The following is a 15,773-nucleotide window of genomic DNA, read 5'->3' as shown; positions in this document are numbered from 1 at the left end:
GATGTAACAAGTGTATACATAAATAGCAGGGCCAATATGTTGTACAATCCCAGTTATCATAACACAATCATGTTTGACCCAGTCAAGTGTTTGAGGATGAATCATAACTGTGTCAGTGCAAATCCTTCAAACCAATGCTAGTGTATCAGGAATGTATCTAAGGCAGTCAAACTCATATATATTTGTGTAATGTATAAAGTACCTTAACCATGGTTTCATTTGCAGAAATCTTGTATCTATGACTGCTGGTGCCAATCTGTGGTTTTTTCTTCATGCATGGCCAACCATGTAATCATATCTACACATCATTGGAAACATTTCAATTTAACTAAAAAGACGGATATGTGGATACAGCAATTTCCAAGGTTGCTCCAAATGCACAAGTTATAACCTCATAAATTAATACAAAACAATATGTAATATGTTTTCACATCCCACAAATTACATGATGCTAGTGACAATCTTTCTTTATGTCTAATGACATGACCCTGTTACATCTTCATGGAAATAAAATGAACAAGCTAGTATTCAAGTGCCTTTTAATCAGTTAAATTCAATGACCGATTATGTCATGCCAATATTGTCGAAAATTAAACACAAAACTTTAAAAGACATGAATGTAAAACAATGATTTTTACAATTTGAATGCCAATCTATTTTCTCATCCTAGATTTTTTTAAATGATAATGCGGCATAATTTATTTTCTGAGGACTGTGATAAAATCCCATGTCATCCTTTTCCAGAGAATAGTTTAAAATCACGTCTTACCTCTTCTGCAGATTACTTTTACAAAATTCATGTCGTTTATGTATTAAAATGATGTGTCATCATAATACAATTTATTTTAAATCATGTGCAGCACTTCTTCTTCTGATGTTTGTGTTGATCTATAGTCAAATGAATACCATAGTGACTACAATATGGTCATGATCCCAGTTACAGAGGTTGGCATCTACTATCTAGAGTGATATTCCTTATTGAAGTACCAAACGCTTTTCTGTTATGAATAATCACCCTTACCATTTACATAAAATTAAAAATTAATTTAAAGAATATAAGGTATTTGACACTTGATACTGTGTAAAAGTTTGTGTATAAAAATTTATCTCGACTTAAAATTTTCTGTCATAAAATACTATGGCTTCTGTGTACAAACAAAACTGCAATTCTTCTTTGTTGTTGCAACCTTTATAATTGTACAGCAAGTTCGACACTTTTCATAGCATACATGATATTATCCCCTGTGATCTAATACCATTCAGACTTAAATAACAATCTTATAGTCTTCCAAAGTAGGACCAAATTTGAACGCTTTGAACAACTATCATTCTCCTTAAATTGACCACCTTTGAAAAGCAGTGCTGTTCAATTGCACAAACAGCTTTAAGTTAGTCATTCTATTATCAACTTAGATTTGACAACACATGATATCTATCATTTGGACTTCAGACACCTGTATCAAATCATTAACCTATCATTCCCTAAGACTACAGTTAAGTTGATCTGTAAATAAGAATGATAGATCAGTAAGGCACAATCTTTAGGAAAATTAGTCTTTATGAATGGATAAATCAAATGATTGTCTTACAACAGTTAATGATAGTGATACACCTAAAAATTGTTAGTATCAGGAATGACTTCTCTGGGGAAAATCTGATAAAGATGGATTTTACTTAGACAAATTTTTTATTTAAGATCCTGTCAGATACGTTTCCAAACGAATCCAAAACTTTGCAATTTACACAAGCATAAGTCAATTGCAGTAGAAATATGGATTTAACTTGGTAGATATAAACCATTTAAATGACGTTATAATATGATGTCAATTCCCTGTGGTCTGATACAAATGGCCCACCATGGACATCTTCTGGTGAAAACACAGTGGTATGCATCCCCCATGTTACTATAAAACATTTTGTATTTTGTGACAGGTTAATTCTTTAACAGGGCTAAAGAATTTACTGTTTCATTTGGAAAAAAAAAGAGTTAAGCAATCTTTACAATTGATTAAAATGATACCATTGAAGAGGAAAACATACACAGTAGTTTTTTCATGGATATGAGGAAATGTGGATGGCCTATATCACCACACAATTTGGGCAGTTGACCACTGTATAGTCTTGTGTGGAAAGCATTTTCTCTAGTACTGCACTATTCCTTACTGCTGCATAATTTTGCAGCATAAACCACCTCAAATGTTAGTTGGCGTCCTTGTCTACAATAACAGTGAAGTTGCAACTCCAATCAGTCACAATTCCGGCTTTGATGGCTGGCATCAGTCATTCCTTTAAATTTTTCCCCAAATAGTAACACTAAACTAACTTTTTAAAGAGAAAGAATACCGTTCCATCACAGACCCCAAGAAAGATGAAATGTATGAAACCAAAAGTTGCAAAATAGAGCAAAACTGATAAGCTTACTGAGCCTTAACTTCAAAAATATTCCTTGTGCTTACTCTTGATGGGGATAACTACAATATCTGCCTTAAACTTTTGCTGGGTTGGATCAAACTGCATTAACTGCACACATAACTTCAGACTGTCAGTATAGTTGGTTTTGCCTTTATGATAATGATTAGATAAGTCAAGTTTATTCTAGACTGCCAGAAGATTTGAGCAGCTTCAGAATTACATGTTTATAGTATGCATAATGTGTTCGGGAATCAGACTTTGGCTATGAGTCTATTGACTTGTGGCTCAATTAACATGGCAAGACAAAACTGATAAATTTTTTACTGCACCAACACATGCTTCTCATTTACTAATGTCTAAACCAGTCAGCTAAAAGGATCATGATGAATGGTTTCACTAATTTTTTTTGGGCGGTAAAATTGATGAGTAGCGTGTTATCTCTAAAGCAGGCCTTGCATCATAGTACATCCATGATTTGCATGGTGCCCTAAAGTGTCTGAGACCTAACATAAGACAGAATTGATCGTCCTGTTTCCTAGAGCACAGGGAGGGGGTCATGCCCCTATTCAGACTACTGTGTCATTGCTCCCCATCCCCCCCCCCCACCCACCTATATGTGTTCAAGAACTTCAGAATATACAGGATCTAAGTATTTTGTCCCTCCTTACATTGGTGGTTTTCTTTAGTTATATTGTCACAGACTGATGTGGTATGTTTGTTTCCTTTTCTCTTTGATCATGCTGTTTATCATTTCACGCATTTAAATTTGAATCCAGAAGGCATAGCAGTTACTGTAATGTTAAGTATCTGACTAAGTTTAGCCTAGCTCAAACAGTGGGCCAACTGTAATAGTAAGGGCAAGTGTAACGTTAATGTTACTTGTTACTAGCCAGAGTCTAACTTTAGTACATGAAATTATAACTGCCATGGCATGGTTGAACCTCAGTGGTGCACACTGTAGGAACGATGTATGGATAGTCACAAATCTGGTATATTTTTAATACGAGTCTTATATCAATCCTACCAAAATCTTGAGTTTAGGCCTAATGTTACTGTTAGTGTTTAATTCTTCCAAATTTAAATCTGACGAAAGGCTATAGCTTAGGCCTAGGTAGGCCTAACGTTTGGCTACTCAAGGCCCAACAAACAACCTGCTATGGATTCATATCTTCGTTACGGATAATTAACCTTGGCTCACTCAGTAACGTAAAACGAGCTTCCCTGGTATTATTTTTCTCACTGTTGTTGTCGTTTTTTAAGCTGAACGACTACTTCTCTTTCACACATTACTATATGACATTCACGATGTCAGTGGCGAGCTAGGAAGTTTTATAAAGTTACGTTTCGGGCAGACGATCCTTAGGACAGTTACCATGGTTATTGTTAATGTTGAATTCTGATCACGTGTACAACAGCATACTTCAACCAATGAGAAAAGTTGTATTCCTTAGCCAATCAGCACATTCCTTTTGCCAAGCACACAATCCATTGTTCACGAAGCTGGAATACAAGAGGACTGTGGACATATATACTAGATTAGGCTGGGACCCGTACCACTTTTGAGATTGAATAGAATATAGCGAAGAGATATGACTGGGCTGTACTACTTGGGTTTGCATGAGCGATGATGGACGCCGAACGGTTTCACAAGGTGGGGTGGCGAGGGGTGGGGGGGCGGGAGTTGGGGAAGCAAAGTACAGATGATCAAGAGTTAAGGCTCTCTTAATACATATTAAAAAAAAAGCAAAGATCAGTGTTCGGGCGCGTGTTTGTGTGTGTGTGTGGGGGGGGGGGGTGGTTACATTGAAACATTTCAGGGAGCAGGGGAAGGGGAAAGTTCTTTCATGAACCAACATTAAGGGATCCAGACCGCAAAAGTAGGGTACGGAAATTGATTATGGTACTCTACTAAAACAAGTGGGGACCAACCACTTCCCGCCCATCCCCTCCCCACTGCAACCCTCATCCTACACCCCCTGGGCATAATTAGTTGGCACGTGGAGGTGGGGGACATGAAAGAGTCGATCGCCAACAATTAAATGACAGAATGAAACCAAAGACAAATGAAAAACACTTTAATTAATCAAAGCAACTCCTTGTAAACTTCCCATAGCGGGGAAAAGAGTAACATCGAAGATACCTAACTGAGAAGAAGCCTGCGACCGTTGGTGGTTCATATCTCATACCATTTTCTTACGGAGTACGTTACTTCAGCACAGAAAGTGAGCGAGTAGATTTTCGTTCAAAGACACGCCGAACTCAAATCAATTTTATCCTTGCTGATATAATTGGACATAATTTCCGAGATAATTTCACTTCACAAGTAAATTAAATTTACCGGCAAGTTTTCCTTTCAGCGGGGGATCAAAACCACATCTCAGAGGGTGCACAAATACTCTCATTTTTTTTTAGTCTTTGTGATTGTAACAATATGCGTGAAAGTTGCTGTGATAGAACAAGTGGCCTTCGGGTAAAGTTTCCTGACATTCTTTTCCCCTGCATCTCTCAGGTGTGATGAGGTTTACCAGATGTATATGCAGACATATTTTAGTAATTCCATAGCTGAGGTATACAAATGTGAAAGAAACACCCCCAGGGGCAAGGAAAGTTATCTGACGACAGATTGGACTTGGGAAATAACAAAATGGAGATTTAAACAACGGCGACTTAAAAATCAAAACAGGTGGAGGCGTGTGGCAGCTTCATAGTAGATTTGATGATGTGGTACGTTTGTGTCCACACGATGATAAAATAATATTGGTTTCAGTTAATTTCTTCTTGATATATCAACCAACCACAAAGAATAGGTCACAAATTAAAAATAAATATTTTGGGCAAAAATGTCTATGAGAAAACACATTATGGTAGTGTAAGAAACGGCCGGAGATGAAGGACGTTTCCGTTTCTTCAAGGTGTTCTACGTGAAAGAAAAATACAAACTGGAAGCATTTAATTAAAAAAATAAAAATAGTAATGAACTAAATGAGGTAAGTATTAGTGTTTGCACGGGTTATCCGGGTACCCGGGTACCCGCCCGACGTGATACTACCCGGTTCCTAAGTTATTACCCGAATCCTAAGCAAAGTGTGATTTAAAAAAAAAAAATGGCAAACCGACGGTTAGGCAGATTTCCCATTGACTTAGTGTGGTGTTAGGCTACAATGTGGTCGAAGATAACAGCAATAACGAAAGCTTTCCATAGATATCTTATAACTGCGTCACAATTTCAGCTAATAAACAGATGGCTAGGCTAGACTACCCCCATTGACTTAGTGTGGTGTTAGGCAACCATGTGGTCGAACGTAACAGCAATAACGAAAGTATTCCATGGATGTCTTATAACTGCGTAACAACTCCAGCAAATAAACAGATGGTTAGGCTTAGCTAGATTTCTCATTGACTTAGTGTGGTGTTAGGCTACCATGTGGAAGAAATTATTATTTATTCATTCGTTTATTTCAAAGAAAGAAAGGCTGACAAGGAATTTTACGCGATGTTTATGGATTATAGACGGGATAACTAAAAAATAGTAATCGCAAGTGGCTTTTTACTAATCGTTTATTCCAAATGCGATCAAATTGCGCGAATCGCGCAATCTCGCGGCTAATGCGAACCCTGGGCCTGCATAATAGATAGTAGAAGTATTAAAAACTGTTTAAGAGCTAAATTGGATATTTATATGGTTTGATCCAATAGATGTGCACGAGCTAGCATAAGCAGCGGCGGCAGTGCGATGTTAGTAGTAATGCTAATTATAATTTAATAATTTATTTATTAACAAGTTAATGAAAGAAACAGAAGCAAATAAAAATTATTGAGGGAGGTTTTATACCTTATCTTTCACCTACGTATTTGAACATGAAAACATTGTCAGTAGAGAATATAATGCATTTATTACAGCATCCAATATGTAATTTCTTGAAAATCGTGATACACGAGTGTAAACAAATTTTTTCCGGGTACCCGGATACCCGACGGGTAACGGCCCTCGGGTACCCGGTTCCCGATTTTTGGAACCGTGTAAACACTAGTAAGTATATCGTAAAAACTTCTTTAGATCAAATTTATACATAAAATTATGAAAATTGTGCAATAAACCTTTGTGACGTAGTTCGAAAAATACAATATGTAATTCGAAAGCACCGGGCACCTGATCCTTGATGTGTCCCCAAAACACAACAGCAGGGTTAAATTTCGCCAAGAAGAATAACCGAGATGGGGGAGGGGGTGGGAGGGGGTGTGGCATGTGATCGTCGATTATGGGAGATCCCAACGGGCATAGGCTTATAGATAGATATCTGACTTATGGACTGATGCGCGGACTGTGTATGTTTTGGGAAATTGTGAGAAAGCCGAAAAATGTGTGAGAGCCTGAAACTTTAGTCGCATCGTCTTCCACTGCGTTCTCTTCTTTAATACTGCCTTGTTCAAGGATGCATGATGGGTAATGTTATTCAAAAGTTTGTTGCGTAGGGAACGGGGGGCATTTGAACAATACTGGGTATATGTGGGGTCTTGGACATCTGTGATAAGGTGCAGAGTGGAGCAACACAAGTCACGAGTATATGTAAAGCATTAAAAGCAACATTTTAGCGTTTTCCAATAACTTCTATAACTTAACAAGTTGAAAAACGATACATACGGTAGGATATATCCCGCTTCTTCCAAAAACGACTCGAGTGTAGACAACTGTACATCTTCACAACATTCCATAAATTCAAGTATATTATTCACATTATAACAAATAGCTGCCAGATGGGCATATGTCCAGCACGTGGACGAACCAACGTACACTTGGTTATTAATGTACATGCTATAACTATATTAACAGATCGAGAAAGGTCCTCAAAGTTACCCAATTATCATTCATCGCCGGATAAGTAATAAATTACCTGCCAAAATGATACTCCTCCCTTCCCTCCCTCCCTCCCTCCCTCACCGAGGGTGGTGTAATCACGAATATACCGACGAGTAATATCAATAAACCGGCAAAGTTATTTCTGCAATTTTGCGGGAGCTCCTGTTTCCGTCCCCCACCCCTCCCTCCCCTTCTGTACTCGCACCTTTCATCTCCTCGTTCAACCTTCAACAAGTAAATACCCTTATCTGGTAAAAAGGCGTTCGTTTATTATCCACATAACTTCAAAATGGTCACGTCCGAACCGGGCACATCTCATAATGTCGATATATTTAAAGAGTGCAGGTTATGATACTAGTAATCGAACCTGCTTAACAGCGGGGAAATTAGTTCATTGCTTGTAAAGGTAAACCATTTTGAATTCCTCGGAATAAGTGATTGATAGATATGTGTTGTGAATACTGCTGCGGTTGAGCCAATTAACACAATCAATGGAACAGGGTGGTACAAATGTTAAGGGCACATTCATATTGTAAACATACACCAAATACCGCGTCTGCATTACCTACGTAACAATTAGGTTAAATAAACCTATACTTTCGAAATATTAAAGGAATCTATTTCCCTGTTACCTATTGACTATATATACGTGTCAGTTCAGAATAACTGTACAGTCTCGTAATGTATTAGTAACGCATACCTGGGTTTATTTAGATATTGACATAGAGAAAGGAGAAAAATTTGTTGAATAAAGCTGACCTCGAAAGTCGAAACTTCCAAGCAACATTGTATGCATTTTATCGCTTTTACAACTTGCAAACGGTTGTCGAAATCAGCGAATAGCGTATTGTTGAAAATTACAATAGTATAGTCTAATGCATATATGTAAAAGTAAAGGACCTTAACAAGTACGGTATGGGAATATGATCGAGACCAATATTTTCGTGTAACTACTAGAATCTGTTATAACTTCCTACATTTTGTTTTTAGGCTATATTGGTTCAGAGTATTTAGATCAATACAAAATTATGAGTATGTAAATATGTTCAGAGTATTTAGATCAATACAAAATTATGAGTATGTAAATATGTATGTATGTATGTATGTATACCTATATTGGCAAAGCTAGGTTGACAATGTCTATATAGATAATACAATGTATTCTGGGTTTGTTTTTTCTTCTTTTTCGATTCAGCCCTAATTGTTGGAGTGAACTATGTTGACTTATATGTCATATATATATATATATATATATATATATATGATCACCAGACTGATGCCAATTAAATTCTAGATGCAGCTATACATTAATATACAAACATCATATAATATACATACAATAAGGCTCTTGTATGTAAACGTGGATGCTCAAAGATTATTTCGACCTCTTCACCTTGGACGCTTCCTTTCTCCTTTGTTCCAAATAGAAGGGAGTGGTGGAAGAAGCTGTTGGTCTTATTCACATGTACTTAATTAATGATATCCGTGTAAAGTCATTAATTATCGATTGGTACTAATCAATATGTATTGCTTTGAAGATGCAGAGCTCATACAGTGGAAATCCTTAATTATGAATTGGTTCTAATCAATATAGTTAAAGTTGTTGTCAATATCGAGAGCTCAGACATGGAAGTCATAAATTAGGTCATTTGATATAAGCTTCAGTTACCTCTCATTAGAAGGAAGGATAAGATACATCGGAAATACATACCAAGAAATAAAAGTCTAACAATAGAGATACAATCTTTAAGCCTATTTGAAACCTTCCTGCTTTGTTTAATATTAATTGTTCTCTTCCAGAAACGACTTAGCTTTTATTCTTTTGTAAAAGAATATTGTTTGAACTTTTAAGAACACAAAGAAAATGAAATTACGTTTGATGCAAGCGTTTATTCAATGTAACCGCGTGTAGCGAGAGAGAGAAAGGGATAAGAACGGATTATATTTTGGTTGATTAAATCTAGGATATATGGGTTTTGGTATCACAGCTATCTTGACATAATATCAATCCCTGAGGGTTTATATATTTTTAATGGCCTTCAATTACTTCCTGAAATACTTGCCACATAAACAATACATTTTGGTGATTACGGAAATGATTATGAAATCCATGTAGTATGAAATGTCATATTTAGGGGAATATTAATCAAAAAGAAACGGTTTATAACAAAATGATATCGAAAATTCGAAGGAGTTGAAAAATGAGGAAAAAGTACTTTAAGTTGTTTTTCTATCTTTTTTCCCCTTCTGTTATAGGGAATACTAGCTTTATCGTACTCAGAGGTTCTCTAACAATTACATGAGGAGAGCCTTTCGATACAATGCAGGAACTAATATTCAGGAATTAGTCTTCCCGCTGTTAGAAAACTCATTTGATATACCAACATTAGTTTGTCTGTTTATGCATGGATACGTTTTAACGGCCGAAGGATACACCTATCATACCATGTATGAAAAAAGCTATACATATGACATAAGTATACCAGCTGTGTTACTGAACTGCCATCGTGCCTATCGGCCTATATATTTCTGCTTAAGTGGAGATTGGTGCTATTTATGGATTTGTCGGTTTTGTAAATGCCAACTTGTTAGACAAACTATGCCGTGCTTATTTTTCAAGAACAGACAAACAATATACTCAAGTAGATCAAACGAATTACACTGAATAACATGTGTTCTTACTTGTTGTAATACTAGAACTATATGTTTGTAAAGATGATATACATTATGTAATTGTGTGCTCAGAGAGCCTTTACAAAATGAAAATCTATGGTGTGACAGGTGCAGGCCCGCAATAAATGGGACAGGTGCCGTATTACTTGACCCGCAGGCTCCCCTAAAAGAGATTACTGCTTGCGAGAATTCGTGCGAGTTTTGTCGTTTGGTCATTCGTCTCTGGAGAGGTCACTTTCACCATGGAGCTCCCCGGTTTATAGCTCCATGCTTTCACGAACCGATATCGTATTTGTAATCTTCAGAGATGATACAAGTGTATACTATGCGTAATAAAGGATCCATATTTCAGCCAGTTCTCTTCCATGCTCCTGCATTCACTCCGTCCACGTTTAGAATCATCCATACATTTAATTCATCATACAGGAACTAGGGTGATGACGTCACCATCAAGTTAATTTGGTTCGAAACAGTTTTCATTGGTACTGTATATGAGCCTATATTGTTCTTAAATATAAAAAGAACATTTCTCAACCCAACGTCACCCCAATTACACTAGTTGAACTTTGCACAAGTATGCAAATAACGGTTTCGACTCGACTGTGTCGTAATAAGCTTCCATCCAACGCTGTTTTCTTTGCGGGCGGGCGGGGGAGGGGGGGGGGTTGAAATGGCCCACGGAGGAGGTGGGTGGAAACAGCGTCTTTACATGTGTGAGTCAATTTAGTTTTAGTTTCAGTCAACTTTTTGCTTTGTCTCGGTTGCCAAACTGAAAGGTGAGGTCATGTACCTAAAATACACATTGGCTATTGTAGCATATATTTTAGCAAGATGTCACGAGGTACAGGAAAAAAATCATTACGTTACAATGCAAAAACCGGAATGTAAATTGAGGTTACGATGACGTATGTAAATAAACATCACAGACCTAACGAACGTGTTTCTTCTCGGACGAGAACAAAGAGAGTGAAAATCCAAACGATCCCTCTGCAGTTCTATATAGTTAACAGCGTCCGCATTTGGTCGATGTGGACCTCACGAACGATATATTCGAAAGGATTAGGACGAGGTGGGTGGCCCGACATTGAATCCATCGGAACACAGTGCACTGTTGATCCGATTTGCAGACCAAGTTTATATTAGAAAGTGCAGTACTAGGAGTACAGTAGAAATATAGTGTATAGTGTGCAGCAGCAAACGGAGAAACAATCTCTTGTTGTGGTTGCAAATTTAATGATTACGAAATTTACGATTAGACCACCGTCTTTACGAGTTTTCACAATTTGAAATCTTCAGACCGTTCACATGACCTATGAACTCTATCAAACGCAATAGGATTTTGTTCTCATTATGGGATAGCATACTATGCTGTCATGCATGACATTTCTCCAACTACCCTTCAGTGAGATACGGTGTTTCACAAGCAAAGGGTCAAGTTCCATGTAGTACACCCCCAATACGCACGCACACACACATGTTTATGTCACAATTAATGCATGTGAAGGTTGCAACTGTCACCGTAGTTAACCCGCTCCCCTCCCTAATTCCCCCTCCCCTCCCCAATTCCCTCTCCCCTCCCTAACCCCCCCTCCCTAATTCCCCCTCCCCTCCCCTCCCCTCCCCAACTCCCTCTCCCCTCCCTAATCCCCCCGCCCTAATTCCACTTCCCCAGTCATGACTATTGACCTCAGGGAATCATTTATCCGGTATAGCATAGTTATAATACTATGCAAAACGGCCAAATTGCTACAGAAGTGCGAAGATGTCATCTCCGGTATACACATGAACCATATATGAGATAAAAGTTCATAGCCTTCACGTAGCCTCCACACAAAATTTGAACAATGGTTTTGAACACTGAGTATATTCACTGGGCCTACACATGATAAACTCAAGGGTAGTCGTCAGAATTATATTCCGTGCTTAAATAATTCGGGTATGTTTAAATTTTGAAACTGATTTTCTTGCACCTATACTTAAAAAACTTCTACTATAGAATGAGAACACAATTTACCAACAAATGTCATCTTAAGAGATATAATAACTATGTGAACCCACAGAAATGTATACATAATTTTACATATATGTATGTATATGTATATTAGATCCTCCTGCAAGCAGGAACTCGCGAAGAGGCCATCATTGGCTTATCAAAGCCGCAAGCTGACCGAAGTCAGTCTCTTAGATACATATTTAATGTCCATGATTATGAATTGTTAATTGTCAACAACTCTGTAACTGGACGACATACATTAATCTGGGAGTGACTCGATATATTCAACAGAGTGAGTCGTTATGAATATTATCATTAAAATTGGAGAAATAATTATCCTTCACTTACCTTGTTCATTAATGCCTTAACCTGCGCACTGGTCAGAAAAGTTGATCAAATGATCTGTCTCTGTACGTATAGTGTGTCCTTTTAACAAGGTTAACGAGGATTTACAAAACTAGCGCACCACCACTTAAAAAATCGACGGACCAGTAAATATATGACTCTACTCCAGCGTCCAAGGTGATTTAGAGATATGTTATTATTTCCTTTCACAATAGACTGGGCATGAAGCTCTGTCTCTCTCGTGTTATACCATTATCTTAGGAGAAAGGTCCCGAAAGTTCGAAAAGTACATTGCTTATAACGTTGTTGATTCACCTGACACCGGCGGTGTGATACCCCGCAAATCTCTCTGTACGGGTTATAAACAAGAACGAAGTTAACAACTCACATTCTAACGGACCTGGACAAGTTATTACTGCACGTGAAGATTGCGTTAGAAGTATTTCGACTGTGTACGCATGCGTCATGAAGTACCGCATATGCCTATATTGAATCAATTATCTTCGTATATCCTGCCACTCAAATATAACCTTTGGATGTTCATTCACAAGAAGAGAAAAAACCAAGAGTTCGAAATTTGTTACAGACGTCAAGCAAATCGTGTCGATATTTACATGGTATTATAGTCACGATGACTATATAGTATGTAGGTATGATTAATGGGACTTGTATCAGTTACTAACGAGTTCCGATATGAGTGAGTCCACGTAGCCCCCAAACGATACCTACTTAAGATTATAGAAATATCATAGGCTAGTGAAACGAACTACCCACTGTGCTCCCTTTACGAGGCTTGGAAATATTCCTTTGAACTTTGAACTATTTTAGAGTCTTAATTCTTTAGGTTAAAAACAGAAACAAAACAAGTGTGAAAGTATAACTAACTTTACACGTCTAATATGAAGATGATTGATATTGGCGTATGTCAAGATTGATGAATTTCAGTGAACGCGCCTTCCCTAATGGATACATACATCAAGGCTGATTATTTAGTATCGCTTTAAACGATGAATAAACAAAGCAACGATAATGTCAATATAATGTAAGGATAAACGGATATATCCCTACGGATAACGCGGCGATAAGAACTGTATCTTATATACGTATTGGGAATAGGCACCGCGATACTGTTCAGTTGCCGCTCCATGGGTATTAACTCTTAAGTAACTATTGATCTCCGTTATCATTACTTAAATTTATACTGTAAACTACAGTGGGTTGATTCCAAGATCATTGCTATAGATATACGGCTGAGCATGCGCAAGGAAAGTTTCTCCACCATGATTCACCATTTAGCCTATTTGATACGACAGTGCAGTGACCTGAGTATTCATTGTTTAATGAAATGATAAATCTTTATTTTGATGTGCAGTCTCGTCTTTGACACTGCAACGAACAATTGCCTCGACTTTTGCGATATTAAGGGAGGTCGAGGTTTGACTCCCTCTGCCCTGCCGAGGGTAACGAACTGGCAACTGTCGAAGAAATGAGGCATTGTATACATAGGCCCATACATAACTTTCTCTTCAGGATAAATTGAAACGTGAATCTTTTCAAGATGACAAGTTTGTTTGATATGTCATTGATTTAAAATCGTTTGTTTTTGTTACATGATAAATCCCAATATTCGAAGTAGGTTTAATTCCATTGATCCATAACCTTATATATATTTTTCTGCAGCACGTCTGTAGTTCAAACAAACGCGACGAAAAGATTAGAAGCCTGTAACTCGATTAAACAAAACAATAGACCGGCAGCCCAGAGCACTTTGATCAAACGAACGAGGTACCAATATCTGAGTATTGGAACATTTGTGGAAAAACCCAGTATATCCAAAAGTGGACGTCTGCCGTGGTCGCTCTGCTGCATGTGGCCCATGGGGCCGGTTAAAGGGGGCCAAAAAATGCATCTGATCAAACGAACGAGGTACCACTTGAAACCAATGTCAACTTAATGCATGAATGCCACAAAGTACTGAATGGCCCATGACAGACAAATTTTCTGCTGCAAAGGGCCCGCCAGACGCCCCAAAAGGGCCCCTAAAAATGCATCTGATCAAACGAACGAGGTACCACTTGAAACCAATGTCAACTTAATGCATGAATGCCACAAAGTAATGAATGGCCCATGCCAGACAAATTTTCTGCTGCTAAGGGCCCGCCAGACGCCCCCAAATATGGCCCAAATGCCCATTATCGTAGCATTGACCCAGATTAAATATGCAAGGTACCACTCAAAACCGGTTTGGAATGTTCGGGTTGACCTTACAGACTATGGAAATAATCATGCCAGACAAATTTTCTGCTACAACGGGCCCGCCAGACGCCCCAAAAGGGCCCCTTAAAATGCATTTGATCAAACGAACGAGGTACCACTTGAAACCAATGTCAACTTAATGCATGAATGCCACAAAGTACTGAATGGCTTATGCCAGACAAATTTTCTGCTGCTAAGGGCCCACCAGACGCCCCCAAATATGGCCCAAATGCCCATTACCGTAGCATTGACCCAGATTAAATATGCAAGGTACCACTCAAAACCGGTTTGGAATGTTCGGGTTGATCTTACAGACTATGGAAATAATCATGCCAGACAAATTTTCTGCTACAAAGGCCCGCCAGACGCCCCAAAAGGGCCCATAAAAATGCATCTGATCAAACGAACGAGGTACCACTTGAAACCAATGTCAACTTAATGCATGAATGCCACAAAGTACTGAATGGCCTATGCCAGACAAATTTTCTGCTGCTAAGGGCCCACCAGACGCCCCCAAATATGGCCCAAATGCCCATTACCGTAGCATTGACCCAGATTAAATATGCAAGGTACCACTCAAAACCGGTTTGGAATGTTCGGGTTGATCTTACAGACTATGGAAATAATCATGCCAGACAAATTTTCTGCTACAAAGGCCCGCCAGACGCCCCAAAAGGGCCCCTAAAAATGCATCTGATCAAACGAACGAGGTACCACTTGAAACCAATGTCAACGTAATGCATGAATGCCACAAAGTACTGAATGGCCCATGCCAGACAAATTTTCTACTGCTAAGGGCCCGCCAGACGCCCCCAAATATGGCCCAAATGCCCATTATCGTAGCATTGACCCAGATTAAATATGCAAGGTACCACTCAAAATCGGTTTGGAATGTTCGGGTTGATCTTACAGACTATGGAAATCATCATGCCAGACAAATTTTCTGCTACAAAGGGCCCGCCAGACGCCCCAAAAGGGCCCATAAAAATGCATTTGATCAAACGAACGAGGTACCACTTGAAACCAATGTCAACTTAATGCATGAATGCCACAAAGTACTGAATGGCCTATGCCAGACAAATTTTCTACTGCTAAGGGCCCGCCAGACGCCCCCAAATATGGCCCAAAACGCCCGTTATCGTAGCATTGACCCAGATTAAATATGCAAGATACCACTCAAAACCGGTTTGGATCCACACAAAAACAATATTAAATGCAAAGGTACTTTCCACAGAG

General features: G+C 38.4%; 1 protein-coding gene across 8 annotated transcripts in view; it reads right to left on the bottom strand.

Moving 5' to 3' along the window:
- Positions 1–12,665, bottom strand: part of LOC139971372 (papilin-like) — an 88,437-nt gene extending 75,772 nt beyond the window's left edge. For 2 of the 8 annotated variants that reach the window (XM_071977738.1, XM_071977742.1), the window contains exon 1: positions 12,285–12,663. The gene's annotated coding sequence lies outside the window, so the exon portion shown is untranslated. Of the gene's footprint in view, positions 1–3,600; positions 3,780–12,284 lie in introns of those variants that run through there. The other 6 variants (XM_071977743.1, XM_071977745.1, XM_071977744.1 and 3 more) reach the window with 5 other exon arrangements.
- Between the last annotated feature and the right edge of the window lie 3,108 nt (positions 12,666–15,773).

Source organism: Apostichopus japonicus, chromosome 8 (assembly GCF_037975245.1).
Source record: "Apostichopus japonicus isolate 1M-3 chromosome 8, ASM3797524v1, whole genome shotgun sequence".
Lineage (NCBI taxonomy): Eukaryota > Metazoa > Echinodermata > Holothuroidea > Aspidochirotida > Stichopodidae > Apostichopus > Apostichopus japonicus.
This window is presented reverse-complemented; position numbering and strand designations above follow the sequence as displayed.